We start from the raw sequence: 19,527 nt of genomic DNA, 5'->3' as shown, positions 1-19,527 counted from the left end.
CATTAAAGAGAAAACACATATTGCAAGCCCAGAGCTAATCTCATATTCAATCAAAAAAGTTTGAAAGTTTTCCCCTTAACGATCAGAAAAAAGACAAGTGTATCCACTTTCACTACTCTCATTTGACATACTACTGGATGTCCTAGCCAGAGAAACAAGGAACATAAGGAAATAAAAGACTCCAAAAAAAAAAAGGAAGAAGTAAAATTTTATTTTTTTGGATAACATGAACTTACATGTTAAAAAATCCTAAAAACTTCACAAAAAATTTTGAATAAACAAATTTAGTAAAGCTGCCAAATACAAGATCAATATATAACAGACAAGAATTTTGTTTTGTTTCATTTCTTTTTAATATGGAATGCTTCCCAGTTTTTCATGTCATCCTTGTTTAGTGATCACGCTAATCTTCTCTGCATCATTCCAATTTTAGTATATGTGCTGCCAAAGTAAGCACAAGACAGGAGCATTTTAACACTCTAATGATGAACTATCTGAAAAAATAAAGAAAACAATCTAATTCACAATAGCATCAAAAATAATAAAATACTTAGGAATAGATTTAACTAAGAAGATGAAAGATCTGTACTCCATAAACTATGACATTGATAAAGAAATTGAAGGAGACACAAACGGAAAGATAGCTCATATTTATGAATGGCAAGAATTAACATTGTTAAAATGTCCATACTACCGAAAACCATCTGTAAATCCAATTCCTATCAAAAATCCAATGTTAGGGGCGCCTGGGTGGCTCAGTGGGTTAAGCCGCTGCCTTCGGCTCAGGTCATGATCCCAGGGTCCTGGGATCGAGCCCTGCATCAGGCTCTCTGCTCAGCAGGAAGCCTGCTTCCTCTTCTCTCTCTGCCTGCCTCTCTGCCTGCTTGTCATCTCTCTCTGTCAAATAAATAAATTAAAAATCTTAAAAAAAAATCCAATATTATTTTTTTACAGAAGTAAGTAAAGAATCCTAAAATTTATATGAGACCATAAAAGACGACAAATAATAAAAGCAGTTCTGAGAAAGAATGAAGAAGAGAAATTACACTTCTTGATTTGAAACTATACTACAAAGCCCTCATGCTCAAAACAATAAAGTATACTGGCATAAAAAAAGACCCATAAACAAGTAGAACAGAATTGAGAGTCCAGAAATAAATCCTTTCATACAGTCACCTAATATTTGACAGGGGCCAACATATGTAATGGGTAAAGATAGTCTGTTCAATAAATGATATTTAAAACTGAATAGTCACATAAACAGTATGAAACTGGAACCTTATATCACTCATAAGTCTTAACTTGAAATAAATTAAAGACTTAAAGGTTATGCATGAAACTACATTACATTTCCTAAAGGAAAACATAGGACAAATTCTCCTTGACATTGGTCTTGCCAATAGTTTTCTGGATACCAGACCAAAAACACAAGCAAAAAAAGCAAAAATAAATAAATGGTACTACATCAAACTAAAGTTTCTGCATTGCCAAAAAAAAGAGAGAGAGAATGAAAACACAATCCACAGAATGTAAGAAAATACTTACAAATCTTATATCTGAAAAGAGGTTAATAACCAACAGATACAAATAGAAAAAATATATATAATTTAAAAAATAGCAAAAGGATCTCAATAGACTTTTTTTTTTCAAAAAAGTTATATAAATGACCAACAGGAGCATTAAAAAGTGCTCAACGTAAAAAACTCAGGGCAAAGTCATTATGTTGTTGTTGTTGTTGTTTACCTCTGAAAAACACAGCAAGATATTACTACCTCTTATAATACATACTACCCAAAAATTGAAACTAACAAATTTTGGTAAATATTGGGGAAAATGGGGAACTTATGCACTGTGATAGGGATATAAATTTGTATGGAAAACAGTATGGAGATTATTCATATTATTAAAAGTAAAATTACCATATGATTCAGTAATCCCACTTCTAGGTATATATCTAAAGGCAACGAAATCACTGTTCAAAGACATATCTGCACTCTTATGTTTATTATAAAATTATTAACTCTAAGCAAGAGATGGAAATAACTTCAGTATCCATTAATGGATGAAAGAATAAAATAAGTATGGTAAAAATATACTATGGAATACTACTTAACCATGAAAAATTAAGAAATACTGCCATTTACAACAGCATGGATGGATCTTGAAGGCGTTATACTAAGTGAAATATTTCAAAGATTGTATATATTTTTTAAATTTATGTATTATGATATCCCTTACATACAGAATCTGAGGAAAAGGCAAACTAATGGAAACGTAGAGTTGAGTTGACAAGAGGTGAACCTGGGTGGAATAAGGTGGTCAAAGGGTACAAACTTGCAACTATAATATGAAAAAGTTCTGGGGATCTAATGTACAGCATGATGATCATAGTTAATAATATATACATACATTTTTATTGTGCTTCCCTTTATTAAACTTTGCATATATCACATTCTTACAAGTTGAAAGTTTATAGCAATCTTGTATAAAAGAGGTCTGCTGCCACCATTTTTCTAACAACATTTGTTCATTTTGTGTCTCTCTGTCACATGTTGGTAATTCTTGCAATATTTCAAGTTTTTTCATTATTATTGTATTTGTTATGGTGATCTGTGATCAGTAATTATGACCCACTGAAAACTCAGAACTAGTTTACTTAAGGTATATACATGGTTTTTCTTAAAAAGCATAATGCTTTTGAACAGTACAGTATAGTGATTATTTTTTATATGCACTGGGAAACATAATTTTTTATTTGCACTGGGAAACCAAAAAAAAATAATAATTTGACTTAGTTTTTTGAGATAATCACTTTATTGAGGCAGTCTGGAACAAAACCCACAAGACCTCTGAAGTTTATCTCTACTATACTATATACATAAAAGTTGCTAAGAGAATAGATCTTAAAATTCCTTACGATACATGCATAAAAAACAGTGGCAACTATACAAGATAGTAGATGTATTAACATTTTTATATAGATTATATTGCAATAAAGATGTATACCAATTTATCAAATTGTACAAAATTTACACAATGTTAAAAGTTTGCAATGTTATAAGAAATCATTTCTTACATTTACAAATTATAATATGTCGTTTTTTTAAAATAAAGCTGGAAAAAACTTTTTGTAGAATTAATCTATTTTTCAAAAAAGGAAGTAAGGAAGTAGAAACTGCAACGAACTCTGAAATAATAGAATATAAAATCCATTTTCGTTATAGACACTGTGACAAAAACTATTACTTAGTTTACAATGAAGGAGTACTTATGAAGCATGAAGGATGGCCTATAAATAAGGCTGAAGGAGCTCAGTTTTAAGGTTTAAATTTAAAATCTTCTTTTGAAATACTAAACTGACCACCCATTTTTCCAAACATAAATGTCTTAACTGCATGAATTTATTTCATACAACTCTATAATCTAGTTTCATAAGAAAGCAGCATGCAAATTTTGAATTAGACAGACTTGCTTATTCAGTAAAGGATACTTCACTAAAAATAAATAGAAGAAAAATCAGCATATTTATTATGATAATTATTATTCATAATGAGATTCATATTGAATTAGGGAATATATATCCTCAGAGGGGGTAAAGTAAAATGAAATTTATTTTGGTAAATGTATCTGTGAATAGTCAATACAATGCCTCAATATAAATGAATATTACCATTTTGAACAATTTAATTACTATTATTAGAATTATTATAAGTATAAAAATAGCTATCATTTTAGCATGGAATATGAGACTCTCATGCTCCATGCTTCATCACATCCACACAACAACTCTGCATAATAAGTATTATCATCACCATTTCATGGGTGAAAAAACTGAGGCTAACACATTTAGATAACTGGTTTATGATTACATGGCTAGTAAAGATGCATCACACTAATTTAGGCTTTATGATTTCAGAATTGTATTCTTTCCACTGCACATTCTATTACTCTGTAAATACTTGGCTTGTTTTCATTTAGTTCTTTAATTTTATTCATGTGGTGATGGCTTAAAGCTTCATTTAAAGGAAGCTTAAAAAATTCATTTAACCAAAAGCTCCCAAGAATTAAAAATGTCATGGATCTAATGTAGACATGGATATCATTAGTTAATGGGTAACTATATATTTTCCACTCTAGTGAGATAACAATCAGAGTATTTTTCTATGTTTTAGACTCTCAGTGTTAAAAAGGACTTTGTTAAAATAGAAATATTTAGACAAAGGTGATCAAAAGTCTGGATCAGGTCACCTTAAGATAAATATGAGGAAACTGAGGAAACAAATGGAGATTTGAACACTGAGCTATGATATAATGAATGGTTTAAAGTATTTAGTAGAGCATAGAAAAGCCCTTTAAAGCCTGGTCTTAGCCTAGCATTGCAGCTTCTGGGATATTTGTCTATCTATCATCTACCTACCTATCTATCTATCTATCTATCTAGATATAAATTTGAAAACTTTTTTAACTTAAAGATTTTGAGAAATAGAACATAATCAGCACCATAGAAGATCTGTTTATGATAACAACCTAGCCCCTCCTCCCAGTTTGTTAATATTTTCTCTTATTTAATGTAACATTGTGCAAATAGACCACTACTGATCTGCCGTTATGAATGAAATAGCTATAATCATCTGTGTGCATATCCTGGTGAAAATATTCATTTAGTTCCATGTTGTATTTCTAGGAATGGACCAAATCTTTATTTAAGTTTTTTAAGTTTTCTAAATATTGTCCAACTTACCTCAAATGTTTTTATTATGGGCACTTTCATTCTTTCACATTCTTGCAAGACAATTTTACTGTTGCCCAATATGGTAAGTGTGTAATAGTATGTCATTTTAGGTTTTAATTTATTTTTAATTTAATTCAATTTAATTCCAGATTCATAATAAAGATAAACAGTTTTTATATATGAGTGGCCATTTGGATTACCCTTTCTGTAAAGTACATGCTCAAATCTTTTGATTTGTGTCATACTGACTTCTTTAATAGATTTTCTGAATGAACTTTTAGCTGTGTAGGTCTTCTCTATTTTATTTTGAACTTGTTTTCATTTCAAAATCTTTATATTTATTTTCATAATCTGCTTTTATTTTGCTTTGTCTATTATCTATGTATCTATCTATTTATTTGCAAGCAAGAGAGAGCGAGCAAGTGAGAGCACAGGGAGGGATAGAAAAAGAAGGGGAAAGAATCTTAAGCAGGCTCCACGCTCAGCACAGAGCCCAACTCTGGGCTCTATTTCACAACCCTGACATCATGACCTGAGCCAAAATGAAAGAAATAAAATACAATTAAGGTGTTAAAAAAAAAAGGAAAAAGAATTGGAGGTTTAATTAAGTGAGCCACCCAGGCACCCCTGTGGTATCTTAAATTAGCTGTCATATCTTTAAAGTTCTAGAGTATCCATTTGGTTCATTTATAAAACCTTTCTCAATATCATTTTTAGTTTCAGTTTTTGTTCAATTTGCTTCCCCTCTCATTTCTTTGAGCAGAGTAATCAAGCCATTTTACAATCTTTATTGATCATTTTAACATCATACTTAATCCCATTTTGTCTATCAAATCTTGTTAATGGTTTTTCTTTGTGTGGTTTGTTACATTTTGCTATGTTCAAGACATTATATTTGAAACTCTTATTGAGTAGGGATAATTAAGAGCTATAATAATGGTATGGTCCTCCTTGGCAGGATTTTATCTTATATTGGAGACTCTACAAGACAATCATACTCCAAATTCAGTGATTGACTTTCTCAGTTTACACAGAAGGCAAGGTAGGCTATAGTCTTATTTCTGCTTCTCCTTGTGCTTTGGGGATCTCAACTTAAATTTGGGTTGTACCAAAGTCCTCAAATTTGATTGCTGCTGGATTTTGAATTTTGTTTCTCTAGTATCAAGAGTCTATTAACAACACAGCTCAGTGTGTTTTAGCAGTTTCAAATGCTCTCATAGCTAAAATGGCTTCAGGGCATATATCTCTAGGCTCTCATTGTATTTCGTATTTTGGCACAGTAATCCCACCCTTGATTTTTATAATCATTCTGATATTTTTAACTTTAAAAGCTATTTTGTCTGGATTATTAGTTGTCTTAAGTAGGAGTTTTTAGATCACCATTACTAGAAGCAACAACAAATATACATGAAAATGTCTGCAGTAGTTTATCACATCTTTATGGCTTTGAACTTCCATAAGCTGAGGCATCCTTCTCTAATCACTTAGGCAAACTCCAATTTACCCTTTAAAACAACACAAGAATTGCTTCATTTAAGAACATGTTCAGGGATGACTCTTCCCCACTGTTCTTACCAACATTCCCACACACTCTTTGCTACCCACACCTTGTTTATGAACTTTCATTAGGTATATCAGCGTGACCAGAATTTTGCTCTATTGTATTTTTGTCCTTTAGAGCTTTAATTAAATATGAATTCCATAGGAAGTCTGTCCCTTTTCTTTCAAACCTGGGTTAGTTATTTCTTCTCATTCTTTGTCAGAAGTTACTTTATTAGAGAAACTTATAGCTCTATTGTGACTTTGGAGCCTTTACAGTTTTTTGACTGGAAAAATCACCCATCCCTAAGATTTTTACACAGCTTCCTAGCTGATATTATTCAGAAATCTGTTCAAAACAGACTTTTTCAGGGAGGCCCTTTCGGACCACTCAGTTAAAAAGCCTCTTCTCAATCACTGCTCTTTTTAAAATGTGCTAATTTAGTTCAAATATGCATCACTATTAAAGAAAAACCAGTACGATTTTTTTTTTTTAAAGTTGGCTTACCTATTATCTATCTCTCCAACTAAAATGATTCCTCTGTGCTGGGGTTTTGTTGTTCTCATCTTAAACCAGGCACTCAGTAAATTGTCTCTGAATGATTGAATTGTTTGACTCCCTTGCTAGATTCTCAACTTCATGAGGCCAAGGATTGTTCTATTCAGTTCTTCTTTATCCTCCATGTCTGTTATATTGCAGTCAATTACGTGACTAATGGGAAAAATCACAGAAAGAGTTAAAACAACAGAAAAACCCTGTAGGTTCAATAACATAAAGCTTTCTAAAATTATTTAGCCCAGGAATTGAATACTGGCTGCACTTTTGATTTTTTTTAAATGGTATTGAATTTAATTTAAATGGAAATACTTGAATGGTAGAATAATAAAAAAATTATAAAAGCAACTTGCTCCTTAAAGTAAGAATTATATAGGGCATCTCTCCTAAAAGCAAAATTTTCAAATGTCAAACATCTGAAAGCATAGTAGGAGAAGTAAGAGTGTGAATTGTATTTCAATGCTCTTTTCTTTATATTCAGCAAACAGCTTCATTCACACCTTTCCAATTTTTTCAACTCTTTTGACAAAGCCTTAAGAGGAGTTACTGCTGATGACAACCATCACAGCCTAACAGGAGAAATTTTATAAAGAAAAATAATAGCATGTTTTTCCCAAGTTGTTAAGGATATGGTGAAGCTCTGTCGGATTCAAAAGAGGAATGTGCAATTCCATGCTATATATCATAATAACTTATTTTAATAGTGGCTTTGCAATTTTTCAGATATATCCATTTACTGAAACCACTATCAAATAAACAGAAACAAACAAATTAACAGGGGTTCGAGACAGAAGTTATCTAATCTAAAAATAGCACATGTTCACACAATACACAACACATATCCCAAGTACTACTATAGGTTTCAAGTAATAGTCAAAACAATAGTAAAAATGATTCAGACCCTACCAGTCAAATCATAAATGGGACCTTAACTGTAAATCCTTATCTTTAGATCAAAGCGCGTAATTGGGTGCTGAAGATACATTATAGAACTAATATGTTATAGAACTCCTCTGAAATGAGTCATTTATTCCATCACTTTTCCTGCACAGCTGCTGACCCATGTTTTGGTTCCTGGAAATAGCTGCTACCCTGTCATACTTCTTAAAAGCACATATATTGATAACTCTACTCATTCCTCCATTCCTCTGTGACTGTCACTGTGTTAAAATGTGGAATCAGCTGACTCACTTGGGGTGGTAATAAAGTAGATGAGTTTGCAAAGTATTTTGTTATTTCTAAAAATGCAAAAACCAAATTACATTGAAATCATAAGGGGTGTTTCAGGGAGAGCTGTAGGATGTGGTTTCTTGTGTAATCCACAGAGATTAGCTCCAACACATATTTCAACTCTCCTCTAGGAGCAACCTTAGTGGTAAAGCAAGAAGATAAACAGATGTATACGCACCCTGGCACAAAATTATCACTTATGTTTGGCTTCCTAGTCTCCTCGTGTTACTTATTTATCTTAACTTCTCTCTGAAATCAGGGAACACAGAATCTCAATCAGTTGACATTTTTCTACTGAATGACCCAATAGTGTGATCATACCCCTAAGACTTTTTTAAATTATTTCACTCATAATCCCAAATCTGCTTTGCTTCCTCATCTGAGTACACTGTAATTTGATTTCAAAATGAGGACAGTTGTCAGTAATGCCACATTCATTAATCTATTTTACAATTCCATGTACTTAGAACTATGAAGATATGTTAATAACATCCATTCCAATAAGCCACCCTAAATTTATTATCATGAAACAAGACCTCAAGTAAGAGAATTCAAAATCATCCATGTATTTGCAACTTATTGCAATAAAGCCTTTATCAATAGACTTCCCTGTGCACATGGTGGTCAAATTGCTGGTGAAAACCAGCCAGATCTATTACAAGCTTTCTCATGGCTTCTAGGTAACCCAAGTGAGCCTTTATTGATACTGGGAAGGGATAAAGCAGGGAAGGGATAAACAGTGGTGTAAGAATTGGCTAGACAAAAGTAATGACTCTCATTACAAAGTGAGTATTTTAAAGCAAAAGAGCCTGTTGGGTATATTGTTTTATAAAATAGTGGTTTTTTTTATTAACTTTTAAAAATTCAATTAGTTAACATATAGTGTACCATTACTTTCAAATGTAGATTTCAGTTATTCATCCATAGCATATAATAGCTAATGCTCAGTACTTACTGTTATAGCTTCTTGAAAGCAGAATTTTAACCCACTGAGCCACCCAGGCGCCCTTGAAAGCAAACTTTTAGATCACATTTTCTGATTACTTCCATGTAGTACAACACTTTCCTGCTAGCAACCTTCAAAACATACAGTTTGTTAGAGGGATTTCTTTAATAATAAATAAATAGGAATTTATTTAAATTTATAAATATATAAAATAAATAGGAATTTATTTAAATTTATTTAAATATTGCACACTGTTTCATTGTTCATAAATAAGGTAATGATATTATAGCCATTAGTTGGTAGCACTGATATATCACTTTCTTTTTACTCCTCAGTGCATTCTCTTTACACAAAATAGATATATATTTTAAAAGAATCTGAATCTGTGGCAAACTTTTAAAAAAACCCTATACAGTAAAGTTTATCATTTTAAGTAATCTCAATTATCTTCCTCAATTGTGATAGTATATCCTTCTATCTAGGCCAGATATTGTATGAGGGATTTGAAGAGACATACTTTTCTAAATTTCACTTTTCTCATCTGCAAAATGCTTATCAGGATCCTACAATAAAATACACTTACAATTTTTAGATGAAAATTTATTTACTTATTTTAAGATTTTATTTCTTTATCAGAGAGAGTGGGCGAGAGAGCAAGCACAGGCAGAATGGCAGGCAGAAGCAGAGGGAGAAGCAGGCTCCCGGCCGAGCAAGGAGCCCGATGCGGGACTCAATCCCAGGATGCTGGGATCATGACCTGAGCCAAAGGCAGCTGCTTAACCAACTGAGCCACCCAGGCGTCCCTTTTGATGAAAATTTAATCTGTATAAACAATATATTTGCTGTAATGCGTGGTTCATGGAAAACATCTTAATTAATTGTAAGCAACAACAGTATTAGAAATTAAGTAAATGTTTCTATAATATTTAAAGTTTTAACACATAATGCCAGTGCTTTGCCTTATTTTCTCAAATCCCTTTACCACTTTCACTGACAGAGTCAAATGTACTTTTTCTACTAGTAGCCAGCTCTTTGTCTTTTGTCAGAAAGACGCCCTTGTGAATTATTTATAATAGAGATATTAGCAATAATAATAATAATAATAATAATAAGTAGCAATGAAAATGTTAAAAAAAAGTTTTCTTAACTAATTAGGGTTCTTAGACATCAGTTAGAGGGACCACCTCTGGCAAGCAAATTAATCTGCAAAACATTCCCAGAATTAACAAGTCAATCAGATACAGGGTTGTCCGTAGACTGAAAGGTGAAGCAAAAGGACTAGGTTTGGAAAATAGGTAAGGACAGTGAAAAAAATGATCAAATTTTTAGGCAAAATAAATTCTTAGGTGTCCTTTCAATGGAGTCCTGGGCATTATGTAGCAGAAACTCTGGAGATTATCTCAATCCATTGGAATCACCCCGTTTATTAGCTTGCTATTGACAAAGTTATTTACAAACTGTAGAGCAAGAGGTTATAATGTAGAAAACTGATGGTAATGCACAAGATTCTTGTTAACAATAATGCAAGTTAGTGATTTTTCATTAGAAAACATAAATTCTATATCCCAAATTATGGGCCCAGAGCACTACTGCTGCACAACTCTGCTTATATCCCAAATAACCATGTGAACTAGTTTTAATATCTGCTTCTCTTATTACTTTTTGAATAAAAATTCCTGACACTAGTATTTTATAATTGTGTGATAATGATGCATTTAATTTCTTGGAGAACAAAACACACTTTAGCATAGCTAGGTTCGTTCACAGAACCAGCCTTGATAACACACTTCTATAAGTTAGAAATGATGTAATAAATGCAGAATATTGGGCACTTGTTTGGTATTCTTTGCCATGTTTTGCACTATCTAAAAAGAGATCAGTGAACTTGGACTGGAGTTAGTAGACATGGAAGAAAATAAAATATTACAGAGAAGAATACTCTGTGGTCCACAACCTAAACGGGCTGGGATTCCCATCATTTGGATCCCTGTAGCTTTACAAAAGTCAATTAAATTTTTGTATCTCCGATTAAAGTTGATCCCCCAGTACTTTTTCAAACATCTCTTGTAAAGTATTGTTTCCCAGAAAAAAAAGGATTTTGCACATGTATCTGCCTTTGTCTCTGATCATGATCTCAGTCAGGATCCTGGGATCGAGCCCCATATCGGGCTTCCTGCTCATTACGGAATATACTTCTCAGTCTCTCTCTGCCGCTACATCCCCCTGCCCCACTCATGCTCTCTCTCTCTCTCAAATAAATAAATACAATCTTTAATTTTTTAATTAAAAATAAGATAAATAAAATAAAAAGTCTGGTCTTACTGCCCCATTTAGCTCCTTTTTTTTTTCAGTTGTATTTAAAGCAGCATGAGAGAACATGAGGCTCTCAAACTTAAAAAAAAAAAGGAAAAAATTGAGTTTTGTTAGGATTTAAGATCTTGTCTGCTAGACAAAAATGTTGGCTTTGTTAACATGTGAAAATTAACAAAAGAGAATAAGATAGAACTCTAATAATTTTTGTAGAAATTAAAAATTTCCTCCAACCCAATTACATACAGACCCATTAAGTAAATTCATTCCAATGTCCCAAACCGACCTTTTCTAATAGTTATGCATCCGTGTAAACAGGGTCAACCCAAGGAATGAATAAATATTATTATTTTTTTCCTGTCTCTTCCACAGTCACATCTGGGTAGATTGGTAGCAAGCCAATTATCTATCTTATAAGACATGATATCATAAGGAAGGGTATTCTGTCCATTTGGAACAACTGAAAATCGTTGTAATTTTATCTTGGTGCAGTAACTTGAGATGGCACAGTGTGGGTTATGAATATATTTTATTTTTTTTACTGGGAAGAAGAGATTATAGAGATATTGGTTATCCAAGAGAAACTGACAGGTGTTGATAGTTGCCAGGTCAATATCCATTTACTTTTTCCTTTAATATCAGAAAGCACTGAGGGATTGACAACAAGGAAATTTAAAACAACATCAAATATTTTATTGTCTCTTTTCTAGTTACATTGTAACCATATGACAAAGTATCAGTCGTACAAGATATCATTCTCTTTTACCTCTATCTTTCTGCCAGAAATGTGGGCTTAATAGTGAGAACTCCAACAGCAATTTTTGCAACTGTGAATAAAAAGCCATGAAAACCTCTAAGATACTTCACTTGACTTTCTTAGGACTCTGAACCAACACCAGAAAACACTCTGTAGTCTTCTTGTTAAATGAAAAAATATGGTTAAACCACTTTTGACAGTCTACTACATACAGCAAAATGTAAATCTTAATTGAAATATGTCCTCTCAGCTGTGCTTAAGCAACTGAGTCCTGAGCTTTTCAGGTTTTCAGTCTGAAAGAGTACACCTCTGGTGCTCTGAAAGGGAAGAGAAAGGACACCCTGTTCTCCATATAAATTAAAGAAGAGAAATCTGTGCATTTAAGTGGGCCATATAAAATTTATCAAGCAATTATCTCCTAACTCCTTCCTATCCAAATTACCTGATATGCTCTCCCTACTCCTTTAATCCACGTTACTGCCTTTTCCAGGATTCTGTATCACATCACAACATGTCTTCTGTTATTTCCTTCTTGCAAGCTAGTTTTGTTTTCTCCATCTAAAAAAATCAACAATCATTGTGTATTTCAATTCCCATTTTCCTCAAATGCATTGATTCTTCTTATCTATTACTCTTTTCTCATACTCAGTGTCTTTGTCTTTATGGGGTTTGTACTTTGCTTTACCCCATCCTTTACTGCCCTTATATAATCAAATCTAATAACTTCTTAGAGAAAGTTAAAAATTCCTGCATAGCCACACGTGAACACAAAGTCACTGATTTTTAGCAAACCTATAAGATAGTCAGACATCCATTCAATTTCTTTTTTTAAAGATTTTATTTATTTATTTATTTGACAGAGAGAGATGACAAGCAGGCAGAGAGGCAGGCAGAGAGAGAGGAGGAAGCAGGCTCCCTGCTGAGCAGAGAGCCTGATTTGGGGCTCGGTCCCAGGACCCTGGGATCATGACCTGAGTCGAAGACAGTGGCTTAACCCACTGAGCCACCCAGGCGTCCCTCCATTCAATTTCTTAACTGAGTCTCAAATGCATCCTGAGTTCTAACCTAAACCTAAGTTCTACTTCTTACACGTTGTTCTATGACCAAATTCTTTCAGTTCAGTATTTTGTAACATGTAAATATTAATCAATTGATGCTTTGTTTGTGTATTTCTATGAAAATAATTTGAATGATTTATTGTTATATTTATAGATTTATAATCAAAGTTTCATCAGTTGAAGTTTTTGGAAATTTCAGATATAATGATTAACCTAAAATGATACTGCCTCAAATCCCTCTGATATCAAGGCCCAACACCTGATTATAGCCAAACCTGTGGTGGATAGTTCCATGGGAAATTGCAGCTACTTAACACTGATAGCATCTCATGTTCTCTCTCTCATTTTAGAATGTCTCCAACACAACCCAAAAGTGTAGGAGAGTTAATGTCCTCTGAGGACAGCTCTCAGTGAAGTGGAAATAAGAACCATAGGTAAAATTGTCAGTTTTCAGGTCTTCATGAGGACAACTTAAAGAAGTTTCTTAGGACCTTTCAGTAAAAGCAAGCCTTCATTTTCTATCCACAACAATTATATCAACAATGTACCTCTTTGACAAAGTTGCTTCTTCACTGTATCACTTTCCCATTCTTTTCTACCTTGGGTAATCTCCCAGATAAACTAACAGTACTCAAATCCTTTGTCCTACTCTTTGCTCTCAGGATAAATGGAGCCAAAAGTCTTAGATTAATATCAAGTTCTGAATGGGATCTTAGAGCTATTTCTGTCCAGATTTTCATAAACATAGGGACCTTTGAATTATCAGGCTATAAGTAAGTTCTAAATGGAGGGGGCAAAAGCAAAAAGTAGAAATTTTTATGTTTGATTTTTAATCATGATTAATTGACTTTATTGATTATTAAAAATACTAACATTATAAAAGCGTGGATCTTTGTAAAACAATGTCATTATGTAAGAAATAAGTTGCATAGTCCTTTTGAGAATATTAAACCAAGTGTTCAGGTGCCATCTAATTTCTTGTTTAATCCAGAACTTTGGTGTGCATTATCTTGAGGAATAGGATTTTGAAGTCCAGACAGACTAACAGAAAACTGATCGAAATGTGTGTGTTTATATTTCTGCTTTTGTTGTAAAAATCAAAGTGTGATTGCTGGTTTAAAATGGTAAAACTAATAATGTTCATGGACTCTATTATAAATTTTCTAATTGTATGGGAAGAATCCAATAAACATAGAATTAATTGATTTGCAAATCCTCAAAGAGCTACAGGATCAGGTAGTGGTATGTTCTGATTCAACAGCATCATAATGCAGCATTTTATATGTGTGGCTAATAGATATTTTCATGAGTGTTTGCTAGCTAGTCATCCAATACAGAGAAATATTAGGTAGGGTAATTACTCACAGTTGTGTTTAATAAAATGAGAGAAAATTATCAAATGACACTAATAATAATAATCCTATAGCAGGCTAAATAATTCAATGATAATTACAAGTATTAATCCGGCTTTCTTCCCTGATTATGACTCTTTTCTCCTTTATCCTAATGGGAGTAGCAGATTGTCTGCAATGAATTGTGAAAACCCAGCAGTGACTTTGGCAGTGAAGGCCTCCCATCAATTTTGATAGGTTAAAATGATTCTGGTTGGTCTTGAGCAAATGTGCCAATTTTTTTTTCGGTGTGTGTCAGAAAAGAAAGAAGCAATAGTAAATTCTTGCTGTTATTCCATGGAGCCAATAAAATCATACTGCCAACAAGAGGCTGTTGACACCGTAACTGTAGTTAACTGTCTTGAATACTAGGCCTGGAAATAAAATTCCAGTATTTCACATAACCTCTTTTTTTTTTAAAGAAAAAAACAAAACAAAACAAAACAACTATACAGCTTACATATAGGGCCCTGCTATTGTGTAACTATTTTTGAACATGTCTACTGTGTGTGTATATATATATGTATTTTTTTTCTGTGCAATAAATTCATTTGGAGATAAATTTGGATTGCAAATTATTTTGGGGGAGGCATGGTATTTGTGGCTAGTCTTACAAGTAAAAAGGACTAAAAGAAAGAAGAAAAACATTGTTTATTACAGCATATTTACATCTGTCCAAAGTACTTATTTACTATAATACTGACTAATGTATAATACTGTACACAAAGAAAGAAGTTAAATGAGTTATAATTCAGTTGAAGTATAGCTGGCCATTTTAAAACTTACCACTGAATCTTTCTGGTATGAAATGTGATATCTGGCAATCTGGTCCAGTTCATTACATCAGGTCATTTGTATGTTCTTATTACCATTTTGATAGCATAGCACATTTTATAACCCAGACATTTTACAATGGAACTATGATGCATGTATTTTCAAAAGTATAGACATACATGAAGCTAAGAGGTCAAAAAAGATGAATGTCCGTAGTACCATATAGACTCAACAAATAAAAGTGTCCAAGGCTCTGAGTGAGATTTATGAATATTGTATAAGATTAGGCCAACATGTGGTTTTGATATAAATAATCTGTTCTTAAATTAGAATTACAGTCGTTGAGTACAGTGTTGAAAATGGCAGATAGATTTTAGCTATCTTTGCTCACTAGGGAAAATGGAAAAATGTTTAGTTTGGTCAGATTTTCACTTAACTTCTGAAAAATCTTAAGTTTGAGAGAACCCTTCTGAAATAAGAATCGTTAAAGACATAACCCCTTTGGCACAAGTTTTCAAGAAACTTGTTGGATGTTGTAGACAATTATATGGCACGCGTACTGCTCTAGATGTTTCATGCCAATAATATGTAATCCATACCAAGGCGACATATACATATAGAGATGTTCCTCAGCTTACAAGGGGGCTATGTACAGAGAAACACATAAAAAATTGAAAATGCATTTAATACCCCTAAACTATCAAATATCATAGCTTACCTTAAGCTTATTTAAACATACTCAGAACACTTACATTTGCCTGCATTTGGGAAAAATCATCTTAAGCAAAGCCTATTTTATAACAAAGTATCAAATATCACATGCAATTTATTAAATATTACACTAAAAAAAAGAAGAATGGTTATATATAGAATGGTTGTAAGAATATCAGGTGTTCACCCCTGTAATCTTCTAGCTGACTGGGAGCTGTGGCTCACTGCCGCTGCCCAGCATCACAAGATGGCACCACCACATGTCACTGGCCCAAATTTATAAAGACCCAAATTCAAAATTCAAAGTACAGTTTCTACTGAATCACTTTCACTTTCACATCATTGCCAAATATATCATAAGTTGAATCACTGTAAATCAGGAGCCATCTTATTTGAAAGGTAAATCACAGTCACCCATATACACACAAAAAAAGGCCTTCATGTAGGGCCATCTATGGATCTCTAAACAACATAGCATGACATATCAACGGCAAAAAATGGACGTGAAGGGGACAATTGCTTTGCGTCAGTACTCTGAGCAGTAACATACATGGCCTTACTCACCTAGCAGAACTCCAGAGCTAGCTGATGGCAAGGAATTTTACAAATGTTTGCTGAACAGATGAAGCACTATTCTTTTTAAATTAGTGTGCATATCTGTTTTCTAAAAATATGTTAATTTATTTTATTGACTTATTACAAAACCAAATAATTTCCTCTTATTTAAGTGGCAGGTAAACAGAATTCTTTTTAATTTAAATCAAATGGCTTTTTAGGGAAAATATACTAAAAATTCTGAAACTTGTATTGCTTATGAATCTTTTATTGGAATCCTTATCAAGTTGTATTTTTCAAGTTTTTCCTAAATAATCTTCAATGAATTGAAAATATTTTTTGGATTTTATTCAAGGCTATTAACACACAATTTCACTTTGTTAAATATAGTGCTAAACTTTCAACCAAAACGTTGTTTCTTTTTTTTTCCACTACCACATCCTCCATCTACTGACTGGATTCTCTCCCCAACTAGCACATATATACCATTGTCTATCTTTAGGATAAGTAAGGGTCATCTTTTGTCTTTATTCTATTCCTCGTATGCTTCTGAACTTGTTGAATTTTAATATAGTCACACCATAAGCATCACATATTTGATTCCGCTTTAAATAGTAAACAGTGCACAACCAGAGCATACCTTCAAAGCTATCAATAGACTTACTCTGATATATTATTTTTGTATTTTTGTAAATTAAAATAATTAAATTATAGAACAAGAGTTTCAGGTGGTAGGTATTGTAAGTTTTACCCAAACTGACTTTTGTCAAACTCGTTTTTGTCATCATATATGTCAAGTAGTTTTCTCGGGTTTATTTTTAGAATATCCTTGTATAATGAATATTTACACTGATATCTAGTATAAAAATCTTGCAATTTATTTTAGAAACATTAAGATATTGAAAATCAATCTATTTCTTTAATTCATTGAAGACATTTTTGGCTTGTTTCTAGTACTTTCTTACTGGTTAAAAAATAAATTTGAAGTAGTCTGAATTTCATTATCATATGGCACTTGCCCTTTGATGAATACAAAGACGATATTCTATATTAGCTATCTGAGAAGAATTTATTTTTTTAATTTTATTTATTTGTAAGAGAGTGAGTGAGAGAGAGCACAAGCAGGGGTAGCAGCAGGGTGAGGGAGAAGCAAACTCCCGGCTAAGCAGGGAATCTGTTGCAGAACTGAGTGCCAGGACCCTAAGATCATGACCTGAGCTAAAGGCTCAGGCGTTTAACTGACTGAGCCACCCAGGTGTCCCAATCTGAGAAGAGTTCTGTATGTTATTCCTATTAATATGCAGTTTAAAGTCTAGGTAATTAACTTAATATTTAAGTGGCTATTACATAGATAGCACTATGTTCCAGGCAGAGGGTAAGAAAGAAATATTAAATCAACCATATTCTATGCATTCTAAATGAAAATAATTAATCAATCATAATAAATCCTTCTATTTATGGAATATCAACTTATAAGCTTTCCTCCATATGAACAATGCCAAATACCAGAATAAAGGGTCATCTAATACAAATAAAGGATAGAATTAAAGAATTCTGGTAAGCCATTTAATTTTGAAAAATGGTGTTCTATTGTTGCTGAGTTGTGGTTTTCAGTTACATAATATCTGATAAGTGTAGAAGTAACATGAGTGTTACGTGAGATGAGAAATGGTATATAATTAAGATATTTTTAAATGTACAGATAAATACAAATTTGTAAACATAGCATTATGGAGGAATAAAAATAAATGATAGCTACACACTCTAAAGTGAATAAATCTTGGAAAGCTAATAGAGAAGTAAAACAAGGACAGTGCAAAAAGTATGGTACATTTTTATGAAGTTCAAACAAATTCTGTGAAACCATAGATGGACTTAAAGATACTATTATGTATCAAATATTGTAAAAATTAAGCAAGGAAATAGCAAACATAAAATAACCAAAGCATACAAACTTGGGTAGATACAATAGGTGTGATCATGTTCTACTTCATAAAGAGATGAGTTAATAGATAAATAAAAGTAACTAGACTTTTTAGAAGTTAATAAAACTTTGCCTGTTATTTCTTAGTCATATAAAATATATGGTTTTCTAACAAAAACGTTTATCTTAAAAATATTTAAAAATAAATTTCAGGCTACTCATAAGGTTATATTTACTTTTCCACTGAAGGAAAAGCTGGTTGTTGTAGTTGTAGTTGTTTGTTTGTTTTAGTCTCCTTCTAGTTTTTATTATTATAATGTGGAATGAGGAATGTTAGATTGAAAAGGGAATTATTTTATAGACAAAAATCATTACTTGATTCACCTCCTGGTACAGCAGATGGAACTCCTGAATATATGCCCTTTTGCCTTACGGAAGAGTAACAGTTACGCTTACTTCTGAAACATACTTGGTGGTGGCCCTAAATAGTGACACCATAGTAAACATTTTGAATATTTGCAATTAATTTTTATAGTCATAGGGCTCCAAAAGGCACTGCTGGTATCGTAGCAGGTATTTCAATAAAGCTTAAAGTTGCCTGACTGTTAAAAATATTAACAAGGCACAAAACATGGCAGAAGTATTGTCCTCAGATATTATTTTTTCCATATGCTCCTGATTCCAGACATGACAAGTTATTTTTTAAAAAATTTTTTAATAAAAGATTTTATTTATTTATTTGACAGAGATCACAAGTAGGCAGAGTCAGGCAGAGAGAGAGAGGAGGAATCAGGCTCCCTGCTGAGCTGAGAGCCCGATGTGGGACTCGAACCAAGGATCCTGGGATCATGACCTGAGCCGAAGGCAGAGGCTTTAACCCACTGAGCCACCCAGGCGCCCCCATGACAAGTTATTTTTGATAGATATATATACAATGTATTTTCCAGTTATAAGAAAAATGGTTCTGCTATTTTAAACCTTTTTTTAAAATTACATAATTTTTTAATTAAAATTTTATTTTTTAATGTTTTACTTTTCTTTTCT

At 32.6% G+C, this 19,527-nt stretch overlaps 1 non-coding gene across 1 annotated transcript; it reads right to left on the bottom strand.

Moving 5' to 3' along the window:
- Positions 1-350: 350 nt before the first annotated feature.
- On the bottom strand, positions 351-457 carry LOC131820210 (U6 spliceosomal RNA). Its single transcript, XR_009349528.1, has one exon. It is a non-coding gene; the product is annotated as a U6 spliceosomal RNA (small nuclear RNA).
- Positions 458-19,527: the final 19,070 nt, after the last annotated feature.

Source organism: Mustela lutreola, chromosome 17 (assembly GCF_030435805.1).
Source record: "Mustela lutreola isolate mMusLut2 chromosome 17, mMusLut2.pri, whole genome shotgun sequence".
Lineage (NCBI taxonomy): Eukaryota > Metazoa > Chordata > Mammalia > Carnivora > Mustelidae > Mustela > Mustela lutreola.
This window is presented reverse-complemented; position numbering and strand designations above follow the sequence as displayed.